Raw genomic sequence first — 25,291 nt, 5'->3', positions numbered from 1 at the left:
AGAACCTGTGTGTTCTTTTGGACTCCAATCTTTCTTATTCCCAACATATTGCCAAGATAGCGGGGAAATGCTATGGCATATTGAAGGTCCTGCGCAAAATCTTGGATCTCCTACCTATCACAGCTAGGAAAAATTAGTACATGCCTTGGTCACGTCCCATCTTGACTATGGGAATTCCCTGCTCTGTGGCCTTAGCAATAAGGGCCTGAACCAGCTGCAATGTGTTCAAAATGCGCGGCCAGGCTGGTTTTAAAGTTGCTGAGGAAGTCCTCGGGGAAATGTGCATTACAGACCTTGCACTGGCTCCCCATGCGGGAACGCATCCGGTTCAAGACCATGTGCATAAGTCATCGGATTGCACACAGAAAGGGCCCGACTGATCTCCATAGGTTGCTAGCCATATATCGTCCTAAACGCCTTTTGAGATCTATGGGTAGTATGCAGTTCTCGGTTCCCCGCATCTACAAAGTACGGATGGGGGGGGGGGGGGGGGGGGGGGGGCATTCTTTTAGATTCTTGGCTAGTAAGCATATGGAACAATATCCCTGTTGAGCTTTGTATGGAACCGTCGGAAACGAGGTTCCGACAAAAACTTAAGACCTATTTGTTTCCTGTAGTTTAGTATTAACTCAGCGCCCTCCCTCCCTGTCCTTGCCCCTTAGTATGAGGTGATCTATGTTTAATTTCAGGTGGGAATGCATCCTAGCGCGGAGACGCAATGTCTTAGTGTAATCAGGCGCTTAATACATGTTTTTATTATTATTATTATTATTATTATTATTATTATTTAGGACCCATTTGCCCGTTGTAATTTTTGTCCACTCTTCCCAATGAGACTTTACCGGTCCTCCTACTGGAGTGGGTAACTGCAGCGAGAGTATGTGATCATCAGTGCTTTATTTATTTATTTTTTTGTTTTATATAGCGCAAACTAGACCCGGAGGTATCAGAGCGCTCTTCCTCCGCACTAGTTGAGTCACAGACTGACACATTAATTTTTTTGTTAGGCACGGGGAGATTAAGTGATTTGCAGAGAATCACAGGGTGTTGAGCATCCCTGCCGAGACTCAAACCTGGTTCCCCAGTTCTGAGGTCGACCGCTCTAGCCATTAGGCCACATCCTCTCCCTTGCTTTGGTTGAGAACTTTTCCCTTGCTTTGTGAGGGTTTGTGTGAAGATCTTCGTTTTGGTATCGACTATGAAAAGATTGTTGAAGTTGTCTCTGTTGCTGTTGCTATTGGCAAGGCCACCTAGGAGTTTGTCTTTAGGTTTGAATTGTTTGAAGATTTTTTTCTGTTCTTCTAAACACACTATCTTAAGCGTTTCCACTTCATTTCTCATACGTAACATTTCTGTTCCATGTGCTGTTCAAAGAGGAGGATAGGGGAAAAAGGCAGATTAGCTATCTTCAGTTGTGTGTCTGGTTTTAAAGATGAAATTCTCAACGAGAACGTATGTCTCAGGGAAATGCCATGGCAAAAGGCAGTAGTGGACAGATCAATAGAGTCAACTGCAGTGCTGACGGATTGGTTTGAGCTCTCTCTGTTTTTTTCTATATAACCCTGTTGTCTGTTAACTGGTAGATCAGGTATGAACACCTTAATTCCTTCTCAAATCTCCTGATATCTGCCCAATAGTGCTGCTGAATTGGCATTGTGTTAATGTTAAGATTTTGTACCACACATCTTTCCAAATGCATCCATACGTTTGATTTCTTGGTCAGGTGGAGCAGTGGTCTCAGGAGCCGAAACCTGCAAACTGCTGAGAAAATTACAGAGTCTGGTTTAGGATCAGCTTTGAGTAGGTCTAGATCCTGAAGAGGAGGCTTGTAATTCTTTAATAGCCTCAGAGTTGCAGATTTAACAGTGGCTGAAATCAGAAACGTTTTCAGCATGATGTCTATGGGGCCTGGAAGGAGAGGTAAAGGAGTCCTTGGTGTAGCTCTAGGTTGGAGAGTTTCCAGTATAAGCGATAAAGAGGTTGGGTATCATCTTGGATGTTGAGCTTACAGGCTCCTCTGGCTAGGCATCCTGAAAAGAGACAAGATCACCAACAGGAAAAGACAGGCAGCGAGGCGGATTTGGTGTACAAGAAGAAGAGGAATCTGGTGATCCTGTCTGTGATGAAGCAGACGGGAATAGTGGGCGGCTCGGAGCTCTAGCTCTCATGGGAGATTTTATAGGTGAAGGAGCTTTCCATTTGCTGCAAGGTAACATTGACGTAGCTATTGAGTGCCATTGCACAGAAGAAATACTAAGAGGCTCTAAAGGAACCTGAAGATCAGAAGGAGGAATAACAGGATATATTGGTGGAAGACCTACATACTGCTCCGGCGAGAAAGGATCCATATGCTTGGGTGAACCAGACCAGCAAGAAAAGCGCAAAGAGCTCCATCTGAATGATGTTTGACGTTGAGAGAGGGGTGTTTGATGTCCTATGCTGTCTCTTAGATAGCACTGGGGATCTTGGAGGAGAGACATGGTATGTGAGTGTTTCGACGCCGAAGAGTGGTGGGATCTTGACATCGAATGATAAGACTGTGATGCAAAGTATGAGAAAGACACGTCAATCGAGGTCTTGCAGTAGATCCTGGCGCTGAGCAAGAAGGCGGGCATACCTGTTTTCGGCGTTAAGGTAAATTTTGCAGTCGATAAGGATGTCGAATGGTGGCGGTGCGTCATCGACATTGAGCTGGCCTTTCGAAAGCAAGCACGATGGTAGTAGGCTTCTCAGCATCGATGTATATGCAGGATGATGCAGAGGGTGGTGGTGAGAATGAGATTCTTTTAAATTTAGATCTCCTCTTAAGTGAGTATTTATCAGTCTTGTGCCTTTTCTGAGAGGAATGAAGAAAGGACGACCTTGTCAATGTTCCCCCTATTTTCTCCTTTGTCTGCTTTCAGACCCTCCATCCAACCACAAATTTTGATGCCTTCTCTATTTTTAAGTATCCTTTTCAACACTTTACTGCAAATGTCACAATCTTTTGGGAGGTGTTGAGGAGATAGATACCATACAAACCTTGTGTGCATCTGAGGAAGCTTTCTTTCTGCCACAGGAAGGGCACTTTATGAAGAATTTTAGGCAGGATATGCCTTCGAAAAAACTACAAAAGTAATTCACTTGACAGAAGAGATGGTCAAATGTCAAGAAAAAAAGACTTTGAAAAGCAAAGTTGTATTTTAAAAGAGTGGTAAAGGTGATCCTGTCAGAAATAGCCAGAAAAAAGAACTGACTTTCAAAGGCAAACTGCCACTGCAGGGCATTGTGGAATGGGGCCCATTTGGGATTCTTAAAGGTACAGTTCACATTTTGTACTTTCATATCAGTCTGGGTTTTTTTCCTTTGCATTCTAGGCTTTCTGGCACAGTCCTTTTTCTGCCTCTTTTTCTGCCTCTTGCATTCTTTACCTGTATGCTCCAGGAAAATATAACTGACAGTCTACACTACAAATGAATGAAAAATGTCTATCAGTGATAAATACTATGGAAATCTTTTTCCTGGATATTCTACATATATTGAATAAGGTATCCGAGGTCCGTGCATGCAGCAGGGAATTATTCAAGGTTTAGGACCATCAATGAAGATCCTACGATGCAGAACCATTCACTCAACTCGGAGAGAAGGTCCAGTCTAAAGGGTAGCTTGAAATGAAATGAAATGAAAGAAGGTGCTTATATAGCGCATGACTGTCACCCTAAGGGTATCCTGGCGCTTAGATCGAAGAAGCCAGTATAACAATGGAAACAGCTGTTAGAGATACGATCTAGTATTCGCTCCTAGGGAACAGCCAGGTTTTCAGACTCTTCCTAAAACAGGTCAGCGAATTGATCTGTCTAAGGTTCTGAGGCAGCTCATTCCATAGGCGCGCAGTCACCACACCAAAGGCTCTGCCCCCCCAACCTAGATTTCTTAAATTTAGTAGCCGTTATCAAGTTAGCATTAGAGGATCGAAGTTGCCGCCTGGGGTTATATCAGGTGAACCTCTCTAGTAGAGGAACAGGTCCCAAACGGTGAACCGCTTTGTAAACAATACAGAGAGATTTAAAACAAATTCTCTCCTTAATGGGTAGCCAATGAAGATCACTCAAAGCCATAGCTGTAGAGGACCTACGCTGTCTGTTAAGCACCAACTTTGCGGCCATAGACTGGACTGTCTGCAGCCCCTGCACAATATATTGCTGTGCATCTAAATATAGAGAGTTACAATAATCCAGTCTACTTACTACCAAGGAGCGATTATCGTTTGGAAGTAGTGGGAGAATCTTCCGTAGCATGCGTAGCAAGGAGAGGCAGATACTCAATCAATCAATCAAAGACATTTATATCGCGCACTACTCACCCGGAGGGTCTCAAGGCGCTTGGGGAGGGGGGTCCGCTACTGCTCGAACAGCCAGGTCTTGAGCTGCTTCCTGAAGGCAAGGTGGTCTTGGGTCAGGCGGAGGTGGGTCAGGAGGGAGTTCCAGGTCTTGGCTGCCAGGTGGGAGAAGGACCTTCCACCCTTAGTGAAGTAGTGTGGCTCACTGGTTAGAGGCGGCAGACCCGAGAGCAGAGGACGGCCCGGGACCAGGGTTCGATTCCCGGCGCGGCAGGTTTCTGGACCAGGGTCAGCGGACTCGATAATTCTCTCGCCTCGGTGCCCACTCTGATCAGCGATCACACTCGGCAACTCTGGGCATTAGCTTGCCTCATCTTCACTAACGGCCCCACCAGACCGCCGGGGATGCCTGGTCTCACCCTGGAGATACCCACTAAGGGACCATCTCTCAGGGAAGCCAGGAAGGGTTTCGCAGCGGTCGAAGCGCCTTGGGACCCTACGGGTAAGTAGTGCGCTATATAAATGCCTATACATACATACATCCTGTTGTGGCTCTTCGGATGCGGGGGACAGCGGCGAGGGCGTGGCTGGTCGATCGGAGCTGGCGTGTGGGAGCGTAGAAGTTGAGGCGGCTGTTGAGGTAACTCGGGCCTTGGTTGTGTAGAGCTTTGTGTACGTGGGTGAGGAGCCGGAAGGTGATTCTCTTGTAGACCGGGAGCCAGTGCAGGTCTCTCAGGTGTCCGGAGATGTGGCTGTGTCTGGGGATGTCGAGGATGAGTCTCGCTGAGGCGTTCTGGATTCGCTGGAGTCTCTTCTGGAGCTTGGCGGTTGTTCCGGCGAAGAGGGCGGTGCCGCAGTCCAGACGGCTGGTGACTAGGGCCTGGGTGACCGTCTTCCTGGTCTCGGTGGGGATCCACCAGAAGATCTTGCGTAGCATGCGCAGGATGTTGAAACACGACGAGGAGACGGCGTTGACTTGTCTGGTCATGGAGAGGGAGGAGTCCAGGATGAAGCCCAGGTTGCGTGCGTGGTCTGTCGGTTTGGGTGCGGTGCCCAGGGAGGGGGGCCACCAGGAGTCGTCCCAGGCGGAGGGCGAGGAGCCCAGGATGAGGACGTCCGTCTTGTCTGAGTTCAGTTTCAGGCGGCTGGTCATCATCCACTCGGCTACGTCTTTCATCCCTTCGTGTAGGTTGGCTCTGGCGGTGGCGGGGTCGTTGGTAAGGGAGAGGATCAGCTGTGTGTCGTCGGCGTAGGAGATGATGTTGAGGTTGTTTTGGCGTGCGATGGCCACAAGGGGGCTCATGTAGACATTGAAGAGGGTGGGGCTGAGCGAGGAGCCCTGAGGAACGCCGCAGATGACTTCGGTGGCCTCTGACCTGAACGGGGGTAGGCGGACTCTATGTCCTTCCAGCGAGGAAGGAGATGATCCACTCCAGTACCTTCTCCTGGATTCCAACGTTGCTGAGGCGCTGCACTAGGGTGCGGTGGCAGACAGTGTCAAATGCTGCGGAGAGGTCTAGGAGGATGAGGGCCGCTGTTTCTCCATTGTCGAGCAGGGCGCGGATGTCATCGGTGGCATCGATGAGGGCGGTCTCGGTGCTGTGGTTGGCCCTGAAGCCCGACTGTGAGGGGTCGAGGGATCCATTCGTGTCGAGGAAGGCGGCCAGTTGCTTGTTGACGGTCTTCTCGTTGACTTTGGCTGGAAACGGGAGGGGCGAGATGGGGCGGTAGTTTTTGAGTTCGGTGGGGTCCGCTGTTGGTTTCTTTCGTAGAGCGCTGAGTTAGGCGTGCTTCCAGCTCTCAGGAAAGGAGGCGGTGTCAGAGGAGGTGTTGATGATGTTCCGCAGGTGGGGTGCGATGACAGCGTCGGCCTTGTTGAAGACGTGGTGAGGGCAGGGGTCGGTCGGAGATCCGGAGTGGATCGAGTTCATCGTGCGGATGGTGTCTTCGGTGCTGATCGGGGTCCAGGCGCTGAGGGTGGTGGTGGGAGGCGTTGGTGCGGTCGTGGGGAGCGTTGTTTGTGTGCTGAAGCTGTTGTGTATGTCAGCGATCTTGTCGTGGAAGTAGGAGGCGAGGGAGTTGGAGAGGTCTTGCGATGGGGTGATGTCGTTGTTTCAGGCGTTGGGGTTGGAGAGCTCTTTCACGATGTTGAAGAGTTCCTTGGTGTTGTGTGCGTGGTTGTCCAGCCGCTCCTTGAATGCTGTATTTCTTGGTGGCGTGGATCAGTTGATGGTGCTTTCGGGTGGCGAGCTTGAGGGTGGTCATGTTGTCCGGTGTTGGGTCTCTTCTCCAGGCTCTCTCGAGGGCTCGGCAGTTCTTCTTGGAGCTCTTGAGTTAGTCGGTGAACCATGGTGCCTTCTTGCTGCCGGGTCTGCTGGACGGGGTCCTCAGTGGGGCGAGGTCGTCTGCGCAGTTGCTGATCCACTTCGTGAGGTTGTCGGCGGCCTGGCTGGGGTTCGTTGAGCTGGCGGGAGGGTGCTGGCTCAGGGATGTGGCGAGTTGGTCGGCCGTGATCTTGTTCCAGCTTCTTCGTGCAACCTGTTGCTGGTGGTGGTAGATCGTGGTCCTTCTGAAGCTGAAGTGGACGCAGCTGTGGTCCGTCCAGTGGAGTCCGGTGGCGTGGCTGAAGGCGATGTCCTTGCTGGATGAGAAGACGGGGTCGAGTGTGTGTCCGGCGTAGTGGTGGGTCACCAGCTGCTTGAGTCCGAGGTTGGCGAGGTTGTCAAGCAGGGTGGTGGTGTTGCGGTCGTTGTTGTTCTCTAGGTGGAAGTTGAGGTCCCCGATGAGGATGTAGTCGGCGGAGGGGAGGGCATGCGGGCTGATGAAGCCGGCGATGTCTTCGCTGAATTGTGTGCATGGTCCCGGGGGTCGGTAGATCAGGGTGCCTCTGAGGGTGGTCTTGGGGTCTGTGTGGATCTGGAAGTGCAGGTGTTCGGCGGCTGACAGGGTGTCGTCAGTGTTGGTCGTGATGCGGATGGTGTTCCTGTGGATGATGGCGATGCCTCCTCCCGTCTGGTTGGCGCGGTCTCTCCGGGTGATCTTGTAGCCCCCCGGGATGGCGATGGCGATGTCGGGCCCTGAGGAGGCGTTCATCCATGTTTCCGTGAGGAAGGCAACGTCTGGAGATGTGGTGTCGAGCAGGTTCCAGAGTTGGACGGCGTGTCTGTGGACGGAGCGGGTGTTGAGCAGGATGCACTTCAGGTGGTTGCTGCTGGTGTTCGGCTGGGTGGGCGCTGGTGCAGTGCAGGTCCGGATGCAGGTGAACTTGCAGGAGTGGCAGCTGAAGGGTCCGTGGGTGCGTCTTGGGGTGGCTCGGTAGCAACCCGGGATGCGGCCGGTGTTGAGTGCGATGAGGGTGGCGGCGGCGTACATCCGACGGGTGGGCTGGGGTCTGCGGGGGCCAGGGGTCTTGGCGCTGGGCGCGTTCCAGGCGCGGACGGGCACAGACAGGCTTACCTTTGGCGCACCTTCGGTGCTCCCGCTGCGCGCGTCCGCTGCGCGGTCGCTCTGGGGGAGTCATAAGAAGGAGCCGGGAGGGCGGGTCAGCTGGGTGGCGGGAGCGGGGCGGCCAATGGGCAGGAGGGGGGCGGGGTCGACGGAGGTCTGTGGCGGGAAGGGGGACTGGGGCGGCTCGGCGGCAGGGAGCGGCACCCAAGGTAGGGGGAGGGAAGCAGAGGGGGGAGCAGGGGGCAGTGGAGGCAAGACTACTACAGGGGGCAAAAGACGACACAAAAGGTAAAAGGCAGCACAGGAGGCAAAAAGGCTAATCACAAAGGACAACGAGGCTAACACGGGGGAAAAACACAGAGGCGGCACTGGAGCCAGCAACGAGGCAGCAGAGGGTGGGGGGGGGGGGGAGTACCAGGAGGCGGCAGCGAGGCAGCAGAGCAGCGGACAGGAGCAGCGGAGTGGGGTGACCTTGCCTGGGACAGGCTCAGCGATCACTCCCTGTCCCTGCGCTCGGTCCCCTTAAGAAGGAGCCGGGAGGGCGGGTCAGCTGGGTGGGGCGGGGCGGCCGGCCAATGGGCAGGAGGGGGGCGGGGTCGACGGAGGTCTGACAAAGGTCTGTGGCGGGAAGGGGGACTGGGGCGGCTCGGCGGCTGATGGTTTTATTGGCCTGATGGTTTTATTGGCCTGTGATTCCATTTGGAGGTTTCCATCCAGCCAGACACCCAAGTAATGCACCGTTTTGACAGGAGACAAAGGTTCATCCTCAGAAGTAAGCCTGAACTATGTCGGCAGAGGGTGCGATACTCTAGTAGCCGGGCAGACCAACACCTCTGTTTGCGCCCCCCCCCCCATAAAACTGTAGTGTGTTTTTCCTAAGCCAACCAGCGGTCTGGTGCATGCACTCCTGAAAGGTATCCATGGACATTGCTTGTTTCCCTTCCAGAGAGAACACCAGTTAAGTGTCATATGCATATGCAATAATGGGGAACAGGGGGCGCAGGTATATATTGAAGAGGATGGGGCTGATCGCCGAGCCCTGTGGTACTCCATGATGTATTATAGTTTTATCAGAAGAAAATGGCCTCATGGACACAGCCTGTTGTCTTCCTGACAGGTAGGATTGAAGCCACTACAGGGCCCGTCCTTTAACCCCTATACTTTTCAATCTTTCCACTAGCAATGTGTGACTCACCGTATCAAATGCGGCTGACATGTCTAGTAATACTAGAACAGAGGAGTTCCCATTGTCAGCACGCATTCGGAGGTTGTCAATTACTGATGTCAAGGTGGTTTCAGTGCCGTGTCCTGGACGAAAACCAAATTGGTCCTTGTCCAGCAACAGATAGTCTTCCAGATAACATGACAGGATTTTACTAACTGTCTTTTCCAGTATTTTGATGGGCTAGGGCAGGAGGGATATGGGTCTGAAATTCGCAGGAGTTGTGGGATCCAGAGAAGTTTTTTTTTAGCAGGGGTGTCACCACTGCTTGCTTCCATGCCTCTGGCACCTCTCCTTCCTCCATAGACTGACAGCAAATCTGCCACAGCCAGGAAAAGGTTTCTTGGCCAAATGATTTCCAGATTTTATGTGGGAGAGGGCCTAAGGGAGATCCTGAAGACACACTTTGGGCAAAAAGATTGAAGGAGTCCTCCATAGGGATGTCAAAGAATTCCAGGGAAGTATCCACATGGGCTTGAGTGGGGGATATGTTTGGTACACAATAGGGACGTGGGCCCTAATGCTAGCAAGGAAAATGCATCCCATGTCCTTTTCCATTGAAATACTGCCATAACAGGGGTCTAATGCCCACTCACGAGGGGTGGGATGTACTGTAATAGAGCATTAAAAATTAAACCTGCAATGGTTAATCACTAAATACAAAGGCTGCTTTGGAGCCACTGAAGTTTTCAATAATTGAGTCACTCAGCTTCATGGTGACAAGTATTTGTAGCCCTATAATCAAGTCACGATTCCTCACTGCACCTATCCGGATTTAATTCTGTGATTCTCTGGTCACACACCAAGACATCTGCAGTGACCACATTAGTCAAATGAGGTTTCATAAGTTAAAATAGTAGATTTTCTTTAAATTAGTTTAGCCATACCCGCTTTCCCCTCTTATTCGCCTTCGCAACTGAGCACTTGGCATGTCGCATCCGGAATGATGACCTGATCCAGGATTGGCGCTGGCAGGGGTCCCAAGAAGACCTGATTGCCTTATATGACGACGACGTCCTCCTCTATATGTCGGACCAGGTCCTGTCGGGACTAAGGGCTCTCCATATCCTCCATTTGTTCGAGAAGGCGTTTGGACTACGTCTCAATCCGGCAAAATCCACGGTGGTTCATCTCCATGTTTCTAGGGAATGGGTGTATTGGCAAACTAGAACAAGTTGTGTGCGCATAAGAAATGCGTGTACATCCCTGGGAGAGGCACTCCGGGGTGGATCAAAGTAACTGATTCCAATGTTCTTAGAAAAAATCCTTTTATTTTTAGATGATTATCATTGGTAGTTTCTTCGTGATATTGTCGTCATATCAACAAAGTTAGTGGGTTAGATCAACATTTTAGCTGTTGGATGAGAACTCTGATGCATTTCGGGCGGCGCGCCCTTTGTCAAGGAGAGCTGAAAGAAGGGGAGACGAGCCAAAATTAGGGTGAGGGAGATGCAGAGGGTGAATCTAATGTACACCATATTAGTACGGGGTGTAAAAAAACGGGAAAAAATAGTGCCAGAGGATTAAATGTGGATTGTGAACGGTAAATCGCATGGTGGGTTAAGAAGATAAACACGGGTGAGGGGAGAGTTACAGGATCATGGAGTAATGCGGGAGCGTGATTGACAAAATATGCCGAGTGTGAAAGACGTGTCCAAGTTACATAGCGTGACTAAGAGTAACAAAGTTACACGCGGTGCGCAGTTAGCAACCTACTCGGTAAAAGAAAAAATTACTTCAGAGTTAAAGCGCCACGGTGCGCTGGGTCAGTCAACGAGTAGTTCGGTTCTGAGTGAGGAAACCGGGAAGAGAGCGTGAATATCAATAAGTGGGCGTGGAGGTTAAGGACGGACTCACGGATGGTGTGTGGGATGAACATAGAAAAGGGGTGGGATGCGAAATGGAAAGGCGGCCATGTTGGAAAGGTCGGAGAGTTAAAGACCCCAGTTGAAAAAAATAAAAACATAAATACAAGAAAACATAAAGAGCAATGCCGTATGTTTGTCAGTAGATGTATGGCACAAAATCAGCTTTATAAATAACTAAATTCAACACGATCGTTGAGTCCGTGTGGCTTCAGTGTCTGTAGACAATACATCCATTCAAGTTCCCTTTTAAGGAGGAATTTGCGATTGTCAGTGCCTTCAGTTTTTGTAATCATTTCCAGTACTATAAATCAAAGTTGGGCAATGGTGTGATGAAATTCGTGGAAATGGGTAGCGACGTTGGATTTCTCGTGCCTTGTTCGAATGTTAGATTTGTGCTCATTTATACGCACTTTGATTTTTCTTTCAGTCTTGCCCACATACAGTTTACCGCAGGGGCATTTAATGGCATAGATCAGGTTGGTGGAGTCGCAAGTTGCGTTAACGTGTAGTTTGACGGGATGGCCTTTCATAGGGTGTCTCATGGTGTTACCTGTGATAATGCAATTGCAGTTGTTGCATTTCATGCACGGCAATGTTCCTTTGTGATCTTTGGGAGTGGGGTTCTTTTTGGAAAGGATTTCCTTGATGTTGTTGTTGCGAGTATATGCGAACAATGGAGGAGTTTGAAAGATGTCCCTGAAATCGGGTTCCATTTGTAAAATGGGCCAGTGGTTGAGGATGATTCTTTTAAATGTTGTGCTTGCCGTGGAGAATTTAGACACCAATACCATGCTTTGGTCAGTTTGTTTGACTTTTTCAGTGAGGCTTTCGTGCCTACTGATGTTTGCGACTCGAGTTTTGGCGTCCTCTAGGATGCTTTCAGGGTAGCCTCTATCTTTAAAGCGATCGTGCATTTCTTTGATCCTGATGTCGAGAAAGTTTTCGTCGGAGACTATGCGTTTAACACGTAACATTTGGGAATAAGGCAGAAGTTTCACCCTAATTTCGGCTTGTCTCCCCTTCGTTCAGCTCTCCTTGACAAGGGGCGCTCCGCCCGAAATGCATCGGAGTTCTCATCCAACAGCTAAAATGTTGATCTAACCCACTAACTTTGTTGATATGACGACAATATCACGAAGAAACTACCAATGATAATCATCTAAAAATAAAAGGATTTTTCTAAGAACATTGGAATCAGTTACTTTGATCCACCCCGGAGTGCCTCTCCCAGGGATGTACACGCATTTCTTATGCGCATAAAACTTGTTCTAGATATTCATAGGCGTCAGACGGTAACGCCACCTGAGAGTGCACCCATCCCTTCAAAAGATCAAACCATCTTTTAATAACCTATAAGGATTTCATATAATCTAGCAGTGCACCCCCACCCTTCTTGTATTGGCAAACTATCATTCCCCTGCGTAGGCTCTCATTCAAATATCTCAGTATCTGGGTGGCACTCCTTCCGGAATTGGCCTGGTCCCTTAATCTCACCTCACTCCTCAAGCGTGTCAAGGATGACCACCACCGCTGGCAGACCCTTACGCTGAATCCCCTGGGCAGAGTCTCACTTTTTAAGATGGTTGTTCTCCCCCTCTTTTGTACACCATTTCAAAATCTTCTGCTGCCTCTCCCTTGCAGCTGGTTCCGTGACCTGAACAGGGTAATCCTGATCTTACTCTAGGGCGTTGCAAGATCACGTCTGGCCCTCACAATGTGTCAACGACCCGCTTACAACGGGGGTATGGGGATGACAAACCCATTCTTGTACTATCTAGTTACTTGTCTTTCCACGACTGGTTCAGTGGTGGATGGTCAGACCCAACCTACCACCAAGAGCTGGAGAGCCTCTGATTCTCCCAAATCCAAGCCATACTTCACAGAATCACAATTTTACGCACCTTACCTGCAGTTACCCGCACAGTCCTCCTGGCGCCACGTTCCTTCGGACACCAAACTCACACTGCAGACATCGTTTTGGCATGGCACCTGGTTGCAGGAGGGCGCAATATTACTAGGGTTCCAGAAATGGGATTTAATTGGCATAACATATTTGCGTGATATCTGGAAGGTGGAACACCGGTCCTCCTTCCACGTCCTCCAGCAGACATATTCCTTGCACTCTGTCCAATTCTTTCGCTAGCTTTTAGCTGCGGCACGCCCTGACCACACAACTGTCTCTGAATTCAGCCCCTTAGAGGCCAAAGTTCTTATGGGGAACCTGGGAAAGGGGGCGAATATACCAAATCTCTCTGATCAACAATACCCCATCCACACTAGAACCTCTCAAGGCCCGTTGGGACTGATGGTGTGGTCGTCCTGAGAAGCCAGACTAGAGAGATGCCCTGATGGCCCATAGGACACGCACAATCTCCACTAGGCTCCGCCTTATTTAGATCTACTAACTTAATTGTGCATATCTTACCCCAGTGCGGCTCCACAGGGCAGGCTTCCTCCCGACCCTACACTGTCCACGCTGTAAAGCAGAAGCAGCCAACCTCTATCACATGCTCTGGTCCTGTGTCGTCCTCGCCAAATACTGGGCATCCATTGTGGCCAAGTTGAGTGAAGTGCTGGGGTGGAAGGTCCCCCTCAATCCTTGGGTCCTTCTTCTGGAGGCGATGGAGGGACTGGATGGCTCCCGGGCTAATAAATTATTGCTGGGGACAGCCACTCTTGTAGCCAAAAGAGATATAGAAGCAGCTTGGAAGGACTCCACGTCTCCCTTCCTAACCAAATGGTGCAGGGGCGTAGACTGGTGCGGCACCCTAGAAAAAAACATCTACGAAGTGAAAGGGGAAGGCCCAGCTAAGCATGAACGTGTATGGGGCAAATAGTTGTGGCTGATGGCTTGATTGTCTGTGGTACGGGTGGACTGATACTTCACACGAACAGAATGGAGAAATCACTTGTAAATATGTTGCAATGCCTTATATATCAAGTATGGTGTTGTGTCTAAGTTGTTGTTATTTCTAAAAATGCCAGTAAAGTTGGTTATCAAAAAAAAAATTAGCTTAACCTGCATTTATTTTTCATTTGAGGTACGTTCATGTTTTTATATGCAAAGGTGAAAAAATGCTGATTTTTTTCTTTGACCCCCACTTCACACTCACTGACCCTGCATCATGCCACTCAGTACTACCGTCCTCACATGTTTTTGATGGGCTTTAACTGCTGCATATAAATTAAGACAGCCTAGAAAATACCTTTCGCACTTTCCGGTTATCTTCATTTACATGTAATTGCAGATCCATTAGCTCCCCACTGGGAACACTTCCATGGTCCCACAGGGGGGCATGCCCCACACAAGACCTCTGCTCTATAGTGCTTGACCAGCAGGATGTGCTGCTGTTGGGATTTGGGTTGGTAGGGCTGATGCAGTTTTAAGAAAAATCCTCTTGAAGCCACAAAAACAATTCAATTGGTGATAATCCCTCATAGGTGTCAGCAAAAGAAGTCCCAAGGAGCAGATTGCAGCTTTGCTGGCCCTGAACCTCACCAACGATGGATCTAGCTGATCTCCGAACAAACATACGCTGTCAAATGGGAGGTCCAGGAGGTTTGTCTAAACATCAGAAGAAAAGTTGGATGCATGGATCCGAACATGCCTGCTGATCGAGAAAGAGGTAACCACAGATCGAGCCACTGAGTCAGCAATCAATCAATCAGAGTACTTGAAAAGCGCGCTACTTACCCGTGAGGGTCTCAAGACGCTGAGGGGAGGGGTGCTGCTACTGCTCGAAGAGCCAGGTCTTGAGGAGTTTTCTGAAGGCGAGAAGGTCTTGGGTCTGCCGTATGTGTGTAGGGAGTGTGTTCCAGGTCTTGGCGGCGAGGTAGGAGAAGGATCTGCCGCCGGAGGTCGTTCTTTGGATGCGGGGGACAGTGGCGAGGGTGAAGCTGGCGGAGCTGGCGGGTGGGGGTGTGGAAGCTGAGTCTGCTGTTCAGGTAGGCTGGTCCGGCGTTGTCGAGTGCTTTGTGTGCGTGGGTGAGGAGCTTGAAGGGGATCCTCTTGTCGACTGGGAGCCAGTGTAGGTCTCTCAGGAGGGGGGTGATGTGGCTGCGGACGTTGACGATCAGTGGGGCGGAGGCGTTTTGGACGCGTTTTAGTCGTTGTAGGGGTTTGGCTGGGATTCCTGCGTAGAGTGCGTTTCCGTAGTCCAGTCTGCTGCTGACGAGGGCCTGTGTCACCGTTCTTCTTATTTCGGTCGGGATCCACTTGTAGATCCTGCGAAGCATGCGGAGGGTGTTGTAGCAGGAGGAGGAGACTGCGTTGACCTGTTTAGACATGGAGAGGGAGGAGTCGAGGATGAATCCTAGGTTGCGTGCACGGTCGGTGGGTGTTGGTGCTGTTCCCAGTGTGGTCGGCCACCAGGAGTTGTCCCAGGCTGAGGGGGTGGGTCCGAGTCTCCAGTCCAGATTTTATTATGTGTTGTGATGCATTCTGGCAATCCTGCCCCACATCTTGGAAGTGTGCCCTCATCTTTTCTGGTATGTGAGGAGTCCCCATCTGAGCCATGGAACATGGGAGTAGCATGTTACAAAGAAGCGTAAGGTCAGAGACTTCAAAGCTGTGCTCTTCGCAGAAAAGGTCTATTTCCCTCTGGTCTCCAAGCATTATGACTATGTCTGAGGGGACACTCTCCCGAGGGTACCAGTCAATTGTAGTGAGGAGCCAGACCAGGCTTTCAGGAGAAGGATGGAAAGAAAGTAATAAAGGGTCTCCTGGAGCAGGGCAGTCACGACAAGGGAGTAGCCATAAGAATACCCCCCGCTTTGAGCAACATAGTGAGAAAGTGCCCTTTTTTCCTCATGGTTGCCCCCACTTTTTGCTGATCTACTTCCCTAAAACTGCATTGAAGCCTAAACCCAATTTGCATCTCTGGCCCAGGGCACTGTGAAAAGAGAAGGCCTCTGAGGGCTGCAGCACTTATTGTGATATCCTTAGAGGTCCAGTACCCTAACACTCACACACTGCCTTTGCAGGCTGCGTGTTTTGGTGCAGAACAAAGTGAAGAGTCGACATGGCACACATCTGTGTGCCATATCTACAACCACTGCCCTGGCACAGATCAGTTACCTCTCTAGGTGGGTGCACTATATCAGTGGTGAGGGTACAGGTGCATGAGCCCTGTACCCCTACAGTGTCTAAGGCCATTCTTTAGACATTGTAAGTGCAGTACTGCCATTAAGAGTACATGGTGCTGGGAGTTTGTCATTACGAACTCCACAGCACCATAATGGCTACACTGAAAACAGAAATTTGGTATTGAATGAGTCAGCACATTAAACCCACACTGATGCCAGTGTGGGATTTAATGAAAAATGCACACAGAGGGCATCTTAGAAATGCCCCCTGAAAACTAACCTACCACTAGTGTCCAGGCTGAGTGGCTGCTTTCAGCTGCCACCACAAGATATGTTTCTGGACCCCCTGTTGCCGGATACAAAGGACATTCTGGGACCCTCTCCCAGGACGGGCAGGATTCACCAAGGAGAAACTTGAAAGGCATGCCGCCTTTGTGAGCTTTCCCAGACCCCTTGCTGCTCTCAGCTACTGGTCCCCGCTGGTTCTGACCCCCACTTTGGGTGGGAGAACCGGCGAGAAAACCAAGTGAGGAAGAGTGGTGTGGTTACCTCTGCCAACTCCACCCCTCAGTTGGGGGAGGCGAGGTGAAGCACAACTCTTGTTTCCCGCCATCTTGCAGATGGGGGGACTCAGCTAACCAGGGACAGGCTCATGGCCCCTCCTGCTGGAGGGGGCATAATAGGGGGTGTACCCAACCCAGGGAAGGGAGCCATTGGTCCCTGCCTTTTTACCTACCTGTAAGACCCCTAAAATCTATTTAGGGGCACCCCTGAACCGTGCTCCCTCAGACAATAAGAAACTACAAGAAAAAGAAGGACCAAACAGCCGTTCAGCAGCTAACAAGAGGAAGACGCCCACTGACTTGGCCCTATCCCTACCGGTCTGTTTCTACCTCGAACCTGCTCCTGCGAAATCCCGGTGTGTCCTGCAGCCAGCAACCTCAAAAACCCCCGGGGGACATGCTTGCCTTCAACCCCAAAGACTTTGTCTCCCGTGAACACCGGATTTGTTCATCTGCACTATCTGGCTTTGGCCAGACACACTGCAAATCCGCCCCACTCTGCACCCGCCGTTCATGGCCCGAGCTTGAGTGGGCAAACACCACAAGGAGGTCACACTGGCGATCCTGACGTGAGATCTGGCGACCCCTGACTTGCCTCCAGCCAACACCTGCAGCCTAAATCCAGAAGGTCCTCCCAACCGTGACTAGGAGCTGGTAAGAAGATCCAACCCCAAAAGGCACCCCTGCACCCGACTCCCCATGGCCTTTGGTGCTCAAACCGACGGTGCCTAACCAACCCCTAACTTACCTCTCAAAGTGGTGGTCGCGCCCAGAAGACCTTCGTCCCCAAGCCTGCAGTGCCTTTGCAAACCTGAGGATCCACATTGAAAACAACAGGGCACCCGACGTTGAAACAGCACCGGGCACCAAACGTTGAAACAGCACCCTGCTCCCGGCCGCCCTAGTGCTGCTGAGGATGCACCTTTGATGCTACTTTGTTTCCCATTTGCCCGGGCTTAAGTCCAGGAGCTTTACTCCCACAGCCAAGTTGCTTGCTTGTCAGCAGCAACCAACCAGAGGCGCCCTTTCCCCTATTGGATAACATTTGACCTCAGCTCTCTGCACCTGGCCACCTGAGTGGCGCTGAGGGTGTTACTAGAGTGCATCCTTGACCCTGGGGGACCCCTGAGTCTACCCCCTGAACCTCAACTGCCACTACCAAATACTTACCTCAAAACCGATAACACTATTTTCCTCCATGGGATAACATTGACTATTTTTCTGTGAAAAGTTTGTGTGAAGTTTGAAAACCTAAAGACATTCTTTAAAATGATACTATTTAACAAAAACGATTTTACATTCATGTTTACAGGAAATGTCCCAGAGTAGTATTCAGGTATAGTACTCAGAGTAAGAAAAGTAATCCAAAAGTAACTTACCTGTAATCTTTCTGAAAGTCCCATTCAAAGTACATGTATTCTGAAAAGCATTGCATTATCATTAACACTACTGTAATCAAATCAAAGTACATGTACACTTCCAAACCAAACTGTGTTGCATTCTGTATATTTACTGCAAAGTACTTATCACTAACCTGTGCCAGGCTTGGTTGGTTCTAGGAAATAAAATAAATAATATTTTTGATACAAAAACAATTGGTCTGAAGTTCAGTCTGAGTGTGTGGATTCATTTGCTGACAGAGTGTACAACAAATGTTTAACAATGTCCTCTGATACTGCCTTACTGCTCGACCACACTACCAAAAATAAAGAGTGAGGTGCTATCTTACTTAATCTCTGCCTACCTTTGGGGATCCACTGGACTCTGTGCACACGATACCCCACTTTGGAATTGTATATACAGATCAATAAACAAAAGAAGAGGGATTCCAAATGGAAAATATTGCCTGAGGAATCACAGAGTGTGTTTTAAGAAGAACCCTCACTCACCAACATAGTTGGTGACATGCTTCATCATAGGGTTCCCACCCGAAGGGCTGAGTGCCTCTCGAGTGTGCTACGACACCGGATTACAGCGGAGCAGGTTGGTTGGACAGTGCAGGGAGTGAGAAATATTGTGGAGTATAAAATTACCTTTACTTATTCCTCAAAAGTTTTAATAGTGGAGAAGTAAGGTAAGATTAAAAGGCGATAAGTATGGATCTTACAACTGGCTTTATTTGCTAAAGACAACCAAAGTGAACCAATAGCGGCCTGCCTACATGTTTCAGCCTCCTCATGCAGTTTGTGAGGCTTTCATCAGGACCAGGAGAACTACTGTGGTATGCACGCGTTAAGGTGTACCCTCACCTGTTGCCGGATTTTCTGTAGATTTACGGTTTTCGAGCCTTCAGTATTGTCTGAAGGGGAAAGCATCTGAATTAAAAAGCACACATGAAAGTACATACGCCATTAGTTCCGTTTGACCATGGTGCTTTAACGGAAAGGATGCAGTGACACACATGTTCTACTAGGAGCTATACATCTGTGGACTCAACCGGCTGCGATGCCTCTCTTGACGGTCGTAACGTGCATAAATTAGAGTACTATTCATTCATTCGGCTAGGGTAATGTGTATTTCCACCCAATCATGCTTACATTAAGCAGTTTTGTTTGTGTGCCATGTTGATGTACAATTCAGAAACCACTCGAGGGCATTGTGTGGTTTCGCTAATCTCACGGAGATTAAGAGGGATGGTAATAAACCAAAGCCAAGTCGGTGGGGACTCCAGAACAATAAAACATGTGGGAGAAATCTAGAACAAGGCCTACTTAGTAATAGAAAGGGTGTTACCATGGGTCCCGGCGGGGCGCGGTGGACTATTGTCCCACACTAAAATGAAGGTTAAAACAGTATGTTAGATACAAGTTGGACCAACGGTAAGTACAGAGAATACCTTGATAGCAGAAGCATCCAGTTGGGAATATTCACTACGCCAATCCAAGCACCCACTCGACACCTGGTAACAACCTGATCAGGGACACCGTGGTAATAGGGGAGCCCCTGGAATCCCTGCGCTGTCCAACCGTAGTAGCACACCCAAGAGGCACACGGCCCCTTGGGTGGGAACCCTATGATGAAGCATGTCACCAACTAGATTGGTGAGTGAGGGTTCTTCTTAACACACACTGTGACCGCTCAGGCAATATTTCCATTTGGTATCACTCTTCTTTTGTTTATTGATTTGTGTTAAGGGGGCTGAGAGTGGCTCCACAACTAACTCCCTTTCTCACTCTTTGTTTGTATGATTGAGGCAGCGCACAGCTGCGAAAGTCCTTTCCCCTGAGGTGAACTCAACCATTGACCATTTGGAACACAAACATGGGGGAGAACCAGGGCTTAACTTTCAAGGACGAGGAGGTGGATGCTATTCTAGCAGGACCCTCAATTTTTGCTGATCCTAGCATAGCTCAGATTATTTCCCAGACAACTGAATGGGAGAAATTGACTGAGCAGAAACGCACGAGGATTAGAACCATCCTACACAGCACAATACTAATGGAATACCTCTGGAACAGCACAGCACCTAAAGACCTACTAGTAACAAATGCCACCACATCTTCTTGGAAGACATCACTTTAAGGAAGGAGTGGGCCCAGATCGCATGGCTTTGTACACGTGACTGGCTCGTTCTCATAATCAAAACAGCATTGAGACTTTCAGATACGATGCTGGTGTTCTGCTCACTGAACCCCACTTTAAAACTACCATCACTTCATTTAAAAAAAAAGTTGGACGAGCTGAACAAAGATCAATGAGTATAAGGAGAACTTAACACAGTCTGAGATTTTGAAGTTTCAGAAGGATCTGAAACGTTTTTCCTTTGATAAAATGTATCCCTATGCTAGTCCAGACTATGCTCCCCCACTAAAAGCACCTACAACTCAGACATCTCTGAGGATGATTCTTCCACCAACAGTGGGTCCAGTGGAGGCAGCTCGAAATCCAGACAAAAGGACAGGAACAGATATAACGCACAACAGAAGTGGCCCCAGTACCCTGCACCGGGACTTGGAGGTTTCCTGAATCAGTTCCACCCCCACCATCAGTACCCTATGATGGGCTGGAATCCAGCCGGGTTACATGACCCACAACCACCTCCTTTCCACCTAAACACATATAGACTGCCTTTTTTAGGGAGAGGCAGAGGAAGGAGAAGAGGGGTGAACCAAGTTCATTGGGAGGAAGATGACCCAGGAGGGAGCATCACCCACAGCAAATCACGGGAACAACAGGCAGGCACAAGCAACCAGAGAGTCCGATTACCAATCTGTTCTCTATGACCCTCACACCCACAGAGGGAAAAAAGTACTCAATCGAGGTTTGGGCTTTGTACCAGCTGCCTGCCTCGATAAATGTAACTTGCATTGTGAGTTATCTGAATTCTTTAGGAAATTGAAATTTAAGGCTTAGTTTGAGAAACCAGAAGTCAGGGAGGACACCAATCCTACGGGAGAGACTGGCCTACGTTTGAAATCCACGTTTTGCCCTCCTCCATATACCACACCTATAGAGATTCTCACATTTGAGCAGGCAGTATTCAATCAATCAATAAATCATCAATCATGGCATTTGTAAAGTGCACTACATACCTGTGAGGGTCTCAAGGCGTGGGGGGAGGGAGGGGGTATGAACGCTGCTACCGTTCGAAGAGCCAGGTTTTGAGGAGTCTCCTGAAGGTTAGGAGGTCTTCAGTCTGCCGCAGGCGGATGGGGAAGGTGTTCCATGTCTTGGCGGCGAGGTGGGAATGATCTGCCGTCGGTGGTCACTCTTGGGATGTGGGGGTCGGTGGCGAGGGCGTGGTCTGCGGAGCGGAGCTGGCTGGTGGGCGTGTAGAGGCGGAGTTTGCTGTTGAGGTAAGCTGGTCTGGTGTCGTAGAGTGTCTTGTGTGCGTGAGTGAAGAGTTTGAAGGTTATCCTTTAATTGATGGGTAGCCAGTGCAGGTCTCTCAGGTGGGGTGTGATGTGGCTGCGGCGAGTGATGTTGATGATCAGGCGTGTGGAGGCATTCTGGATGCGTTGAAGCCATTTGAGGAGTTTGGCCGGGGCTCCTGCGTAGAGTGCGCTGCCATAGTCCAGTCTACTGCGGAGGAGGGCCTGGGTGACCATCCTTCTGGTTTCGGTGGGGATCCACTTTAAGATTCTGCGGAGCATGCGGAGGGTGTTGAAGCAGGAGGAGGAGACTGCGTTGACCTGCTTTGTCATGGAGAGGGTGGAGTTGAGGATGACCCCTAAGCTGCGTGCGTGGTCGGTGGATGTAGGGGGGGCTCCTAGTGCAGTTGGCCTCCAGGAGTCGTCCTAGGCCAAGGGGGTGGGTCCGAGGATGAGGACCTCCGTCTTGTCTGAGTTTAGCTTCAGTCGGCTGTTTCTAATCCAGTTGGCGACGGCCTTCATTGAGGTTGGTTTTTCTGGTGTGGGGGTCTTTGGTGATGGAGGGGATCAGCTGGGTGTCGTCAGCGTAGGAGATGATGTTGAGGTTGTGCCGTCGTGCGACGTGGGCAAGTTGTGGCATGTAGACGTTGAACGTTAGGCTGAGGGATGAGCCTTGGGGTACGCCGCAGATGATCTCGGTGGCTTCGGAGCGGAAGAGGGGGGAGGCGGACGCTCTGAGTTCTGCCGGAGAGGAAAGAGGTGGTCCATTCGAGGCGTCGTGGAGGCGTGTTCTTAGTGTGCGTGGCAGACCGTATCGAAGGCAGCGGACAGGTCCAGGAGTATGAGGGCCGGACTTTCTCCGTTGTCCAGCAGGGTCCTGATGTCGTCGGTGGCGGAGATGAGGGCAGTTTCGGTGCTGTGTTGCTGCGGAACCCGGACTAGGATGGGTCAAGGATGCTGTTCTCTTCGAGGAAGCTGGTCAGTTGTTTGTTGACGTCCTTTTCGATGACCTTTGCCGGGAGCAGGGAGATGGTTCGGAAGTTCTTAAGGTCCTTCGGTCTGTCTTGGGTTTCTTGAGTAAGGCGATCATCTCTGCGTGCTTCCAGCTCTCCAGGAAGGTCGCTGTCTCGAAGGAAATGTCGAAGGTTTTCCGGAGATGGGGTGTGATGGTGCTGCTGGCTTTGTCGAAGATGTGGTGTAGGCAGGGGTCTTCCGGGGATCCAGAGTGGATGGTGTTCATGATCTTGATGGCGTCGTCGTTGTTGATGTTGGTTCAGGCGGACAGGGGGTTGGTGGTCGTGGGAGCGGGGGTCTCGGCGGTTGCCGGGGTGGTGACGGTGTTGAAGCGGTCGTGGATGTCTGCGATCTTCCTTTGGAAGAAGGTGGCCTGCGAGTAGCACAGGTCTTGTGACGGTGGGATGTCGTTGGTGCTGGAGCTGGGGTTGGAGAGTTCCTTCACGATGCTGAAGAGCTCTTTGCTGTTGTGTGCGTTGTTGTCTAGGCAGTCTGTGAAGGAGGTCCTTTTGGCGGATCTGATGAGGTGGTGGTGTCTGCGGGGGGGCGTTCTTGTGGGCTGTGTAGCTTTCCGGTGTTCGTTCACGGATCCAGTGTTTTTTTAGTTTCCGGCATGTTCGCTTGGAGGCCTGGAGGTCTTTGATAAACCAGCTGGCGCTTTTGCTGGTGTGGGTGTTGGGGGGCTTCTTGAGCGGGGCGAGGGTGTTGGCGCAGTCATCGATACATTGCCTGAGGCTGCGGGCTGTGGCGTCCGGGTTGGTCGGGTCTGCGGTTGGGTTCAGGGCGAGGGCGGTGGTTAGCTGGTCCTCGGTGACCTTGCTCCAGCGGCGGCAAGGCTTCTGCGGTGATGTGTGGTGGGTTTCCGGAAGGTGAAGTGGATGCAGCGGTGGTCGGTCCAGTGGAGTTCGGTGGTGCGGTTGAAGAAGACGTGGGGGCTTGCTGAGAAGATGGGGTCGACTGTGTGGCCGGCGGAGTGGGTGGGTGTTGTGACGAGTTGTCGGAGTCCGATGTTGGCGATCAGTATTCAATGACATAGAAGCAGTTGAGGACAAGGGTAGCTTTAAGAACTTAAGTAAGGAAGAGACAAAGGCCCTACAACATTTACGAGACAAGACAACTATTGTGATCAAACCAGCGGACAAAGGGGGAGGGGTGGTCACACAGGATAAATCTGACTACCAACAAGAATGTAGGCGTGTTTTTAAATGACCATAACAATTACACTCCTCTCAGTAATGACCCCACTACAGAATTAAAGAAACAAGATTAAAAACCTGGCTGATTACGCAGAAACCAATGGCCACATCACTAAACACAAGGCAGATTTCCTAACAGCAGGGGACAACAAAACCCCATATTTTTACACTCTACCCAAAACACATAAAAACAGGACCCCTACCCCTGGTCATCTAATTGTCTCAAGGATCGGGTCACTGTTGGAACCCATGTTTCGCTTTTGTGACTTCTTTCTAAAACCTCTCATACAACAAACCCAGACCTACCTAAAAGGACACCAAATGCCTACTCAAAATGCTACAGGAGCTGCCAGTGGATGAAGACTCTATGATTCTAGTTACTCTCGATATCGAGAGTCTGTGCACCAGCATCACATAAGATGACACAATAAAAGTCATCAACAACCTCTTGGCGGAGGCCAGCTGGGATTTTTTTATCTGTTGGGACTAAATTGAGGTTCCATGCCGGTGGCGGCATCCTCTTAGGTGGTGCCATCCTTTTTGCCCCTTCCAGGAATCTCTTTACTACTTGTGATGTAAAGAAGCTCTTTCCGGTCTCTCCTCTTGTGTAGGCTACAATCGTTGCTAGGTGTACTCTTAGCGAGGATGAACTTAGTTTTGCTTTCAGCAGGTGTGTGAGATATCTTAGCAGCTTTGATTCCTTGTCATCTTCTTGTGTAGTTTTTTCTTGCTGCCCCATTGTGTGAACCTCTTCCATTTTGCCACATAGCACCTTCGTGTGGTAGGTCTCCTTGCCTCTCGTAGCACCCGCAGGGTGCTCTCCAGTAGCCTTGGGTGTGCAAACTATGTCTTCAGGAGCCATGCAGCTAGGCTGAGGCTCTCTGGCTCTGGGTGTATTACTTCTCCGTTCTGCATGGAGAGTAAGTCTTTTCTTTCCCCGAACTTGTGGGGTGGTCCCTGTGCCATTTCTATTTGTGAGTACCAGGTCTGCCTTGCCCACTGTGGTGCCACCAGGATCAGTGTCATGTTTCCAGTTCTGCACTTGGTGAGTAACCTGTGTATCAGTGGTATCGGGGAAAAAGCATAGGCAAATGTTTTCGACCAGTTTATCCATAGGGCATTCCCCTGAGATCATTCCCCTGGTTTCCTGGATGCAAAGTATCGGCATTTTGCATACTGGTGTGTTGCAAATAGGTGTATCGTCGGTGTTCCATACCTCCTGAATAGCTTTTGCGATTCCTTTGCATTGAGCTCCCACTCGTGGGATGCTGATGTCTGTCTGCTGAGCCACTCTGCTTCCACATTGTCCTTCCGTGGTAGGTGTATGGCTAGCAGATCTATTTTGAGTGGGAAAGCCCATCTCCATATTTCCTGTACTAGGTTGGATAGTGGGACTGATTGTGTTCCTCCCTGTTTGTTGATGTAGAACATCGTTGTTGTGTTGTCTGTTTGTATCAACACTCTCTGGTTGTACAGTTGTTTTTGGAAGGCCTTCAGGGCGAGGAACACTGTCTTCAGTTCCAGGTAGTTGATGTGTCTGACCGCATCTGCTGGAGTCTACAGACCCCTCACCTTGAGCTTGTTCATGTGTGCTCCCCATCCCATCTGGGATGCGCCTGTGGTGAAGGTCACCATTGGGGGTGGTGGTGTTAAATGCTTCGGTTTTGTTATGCTCTCCTTGTTCCACCACGTTATCTCCTCCTGCACTGCGTGTGTTACAACCACTAGATCTTCCCAACTTCCTGTAGCTTGTGACCATTGTTGTTG

At 50.1% G+C, this 25,291-nt stretch overlaps 1 protein-coding gene across 4 annotated transcripts in view; it reads right to left on the bottom strand.

The window, feature by feature from the left end:
• Window positions 1-25,291, bottom strand: part of LOC147707339 (ribonuclease H1-like) — a 687,926-nt gene that overhangs the window by 345,048 nt on the left and 317,587 nt on the right. The gene's annotated exons all lie outside the window — the stretch shown is intronic.

The sequence above is a fragment of the Lissotriton vulgaris genome, chromosome 6, assembly GCF_964263255.1.
Source record: "Lissotriton vulgaris chromosome 6, aLisVul1.2, whole genome shotgun sequence".
Lineage (NCBI taxonomy): Eukaryota > Metazoa > Chordata > Amphibia > Caudata > Salamandridae > Lissotriton > Lissotriton vulgaris.
The sequence above is the reverse complement of the archived record's forward strand: the minus strand, read 5'-3'. Positions and strand labels throughout refer to the sequence as shown.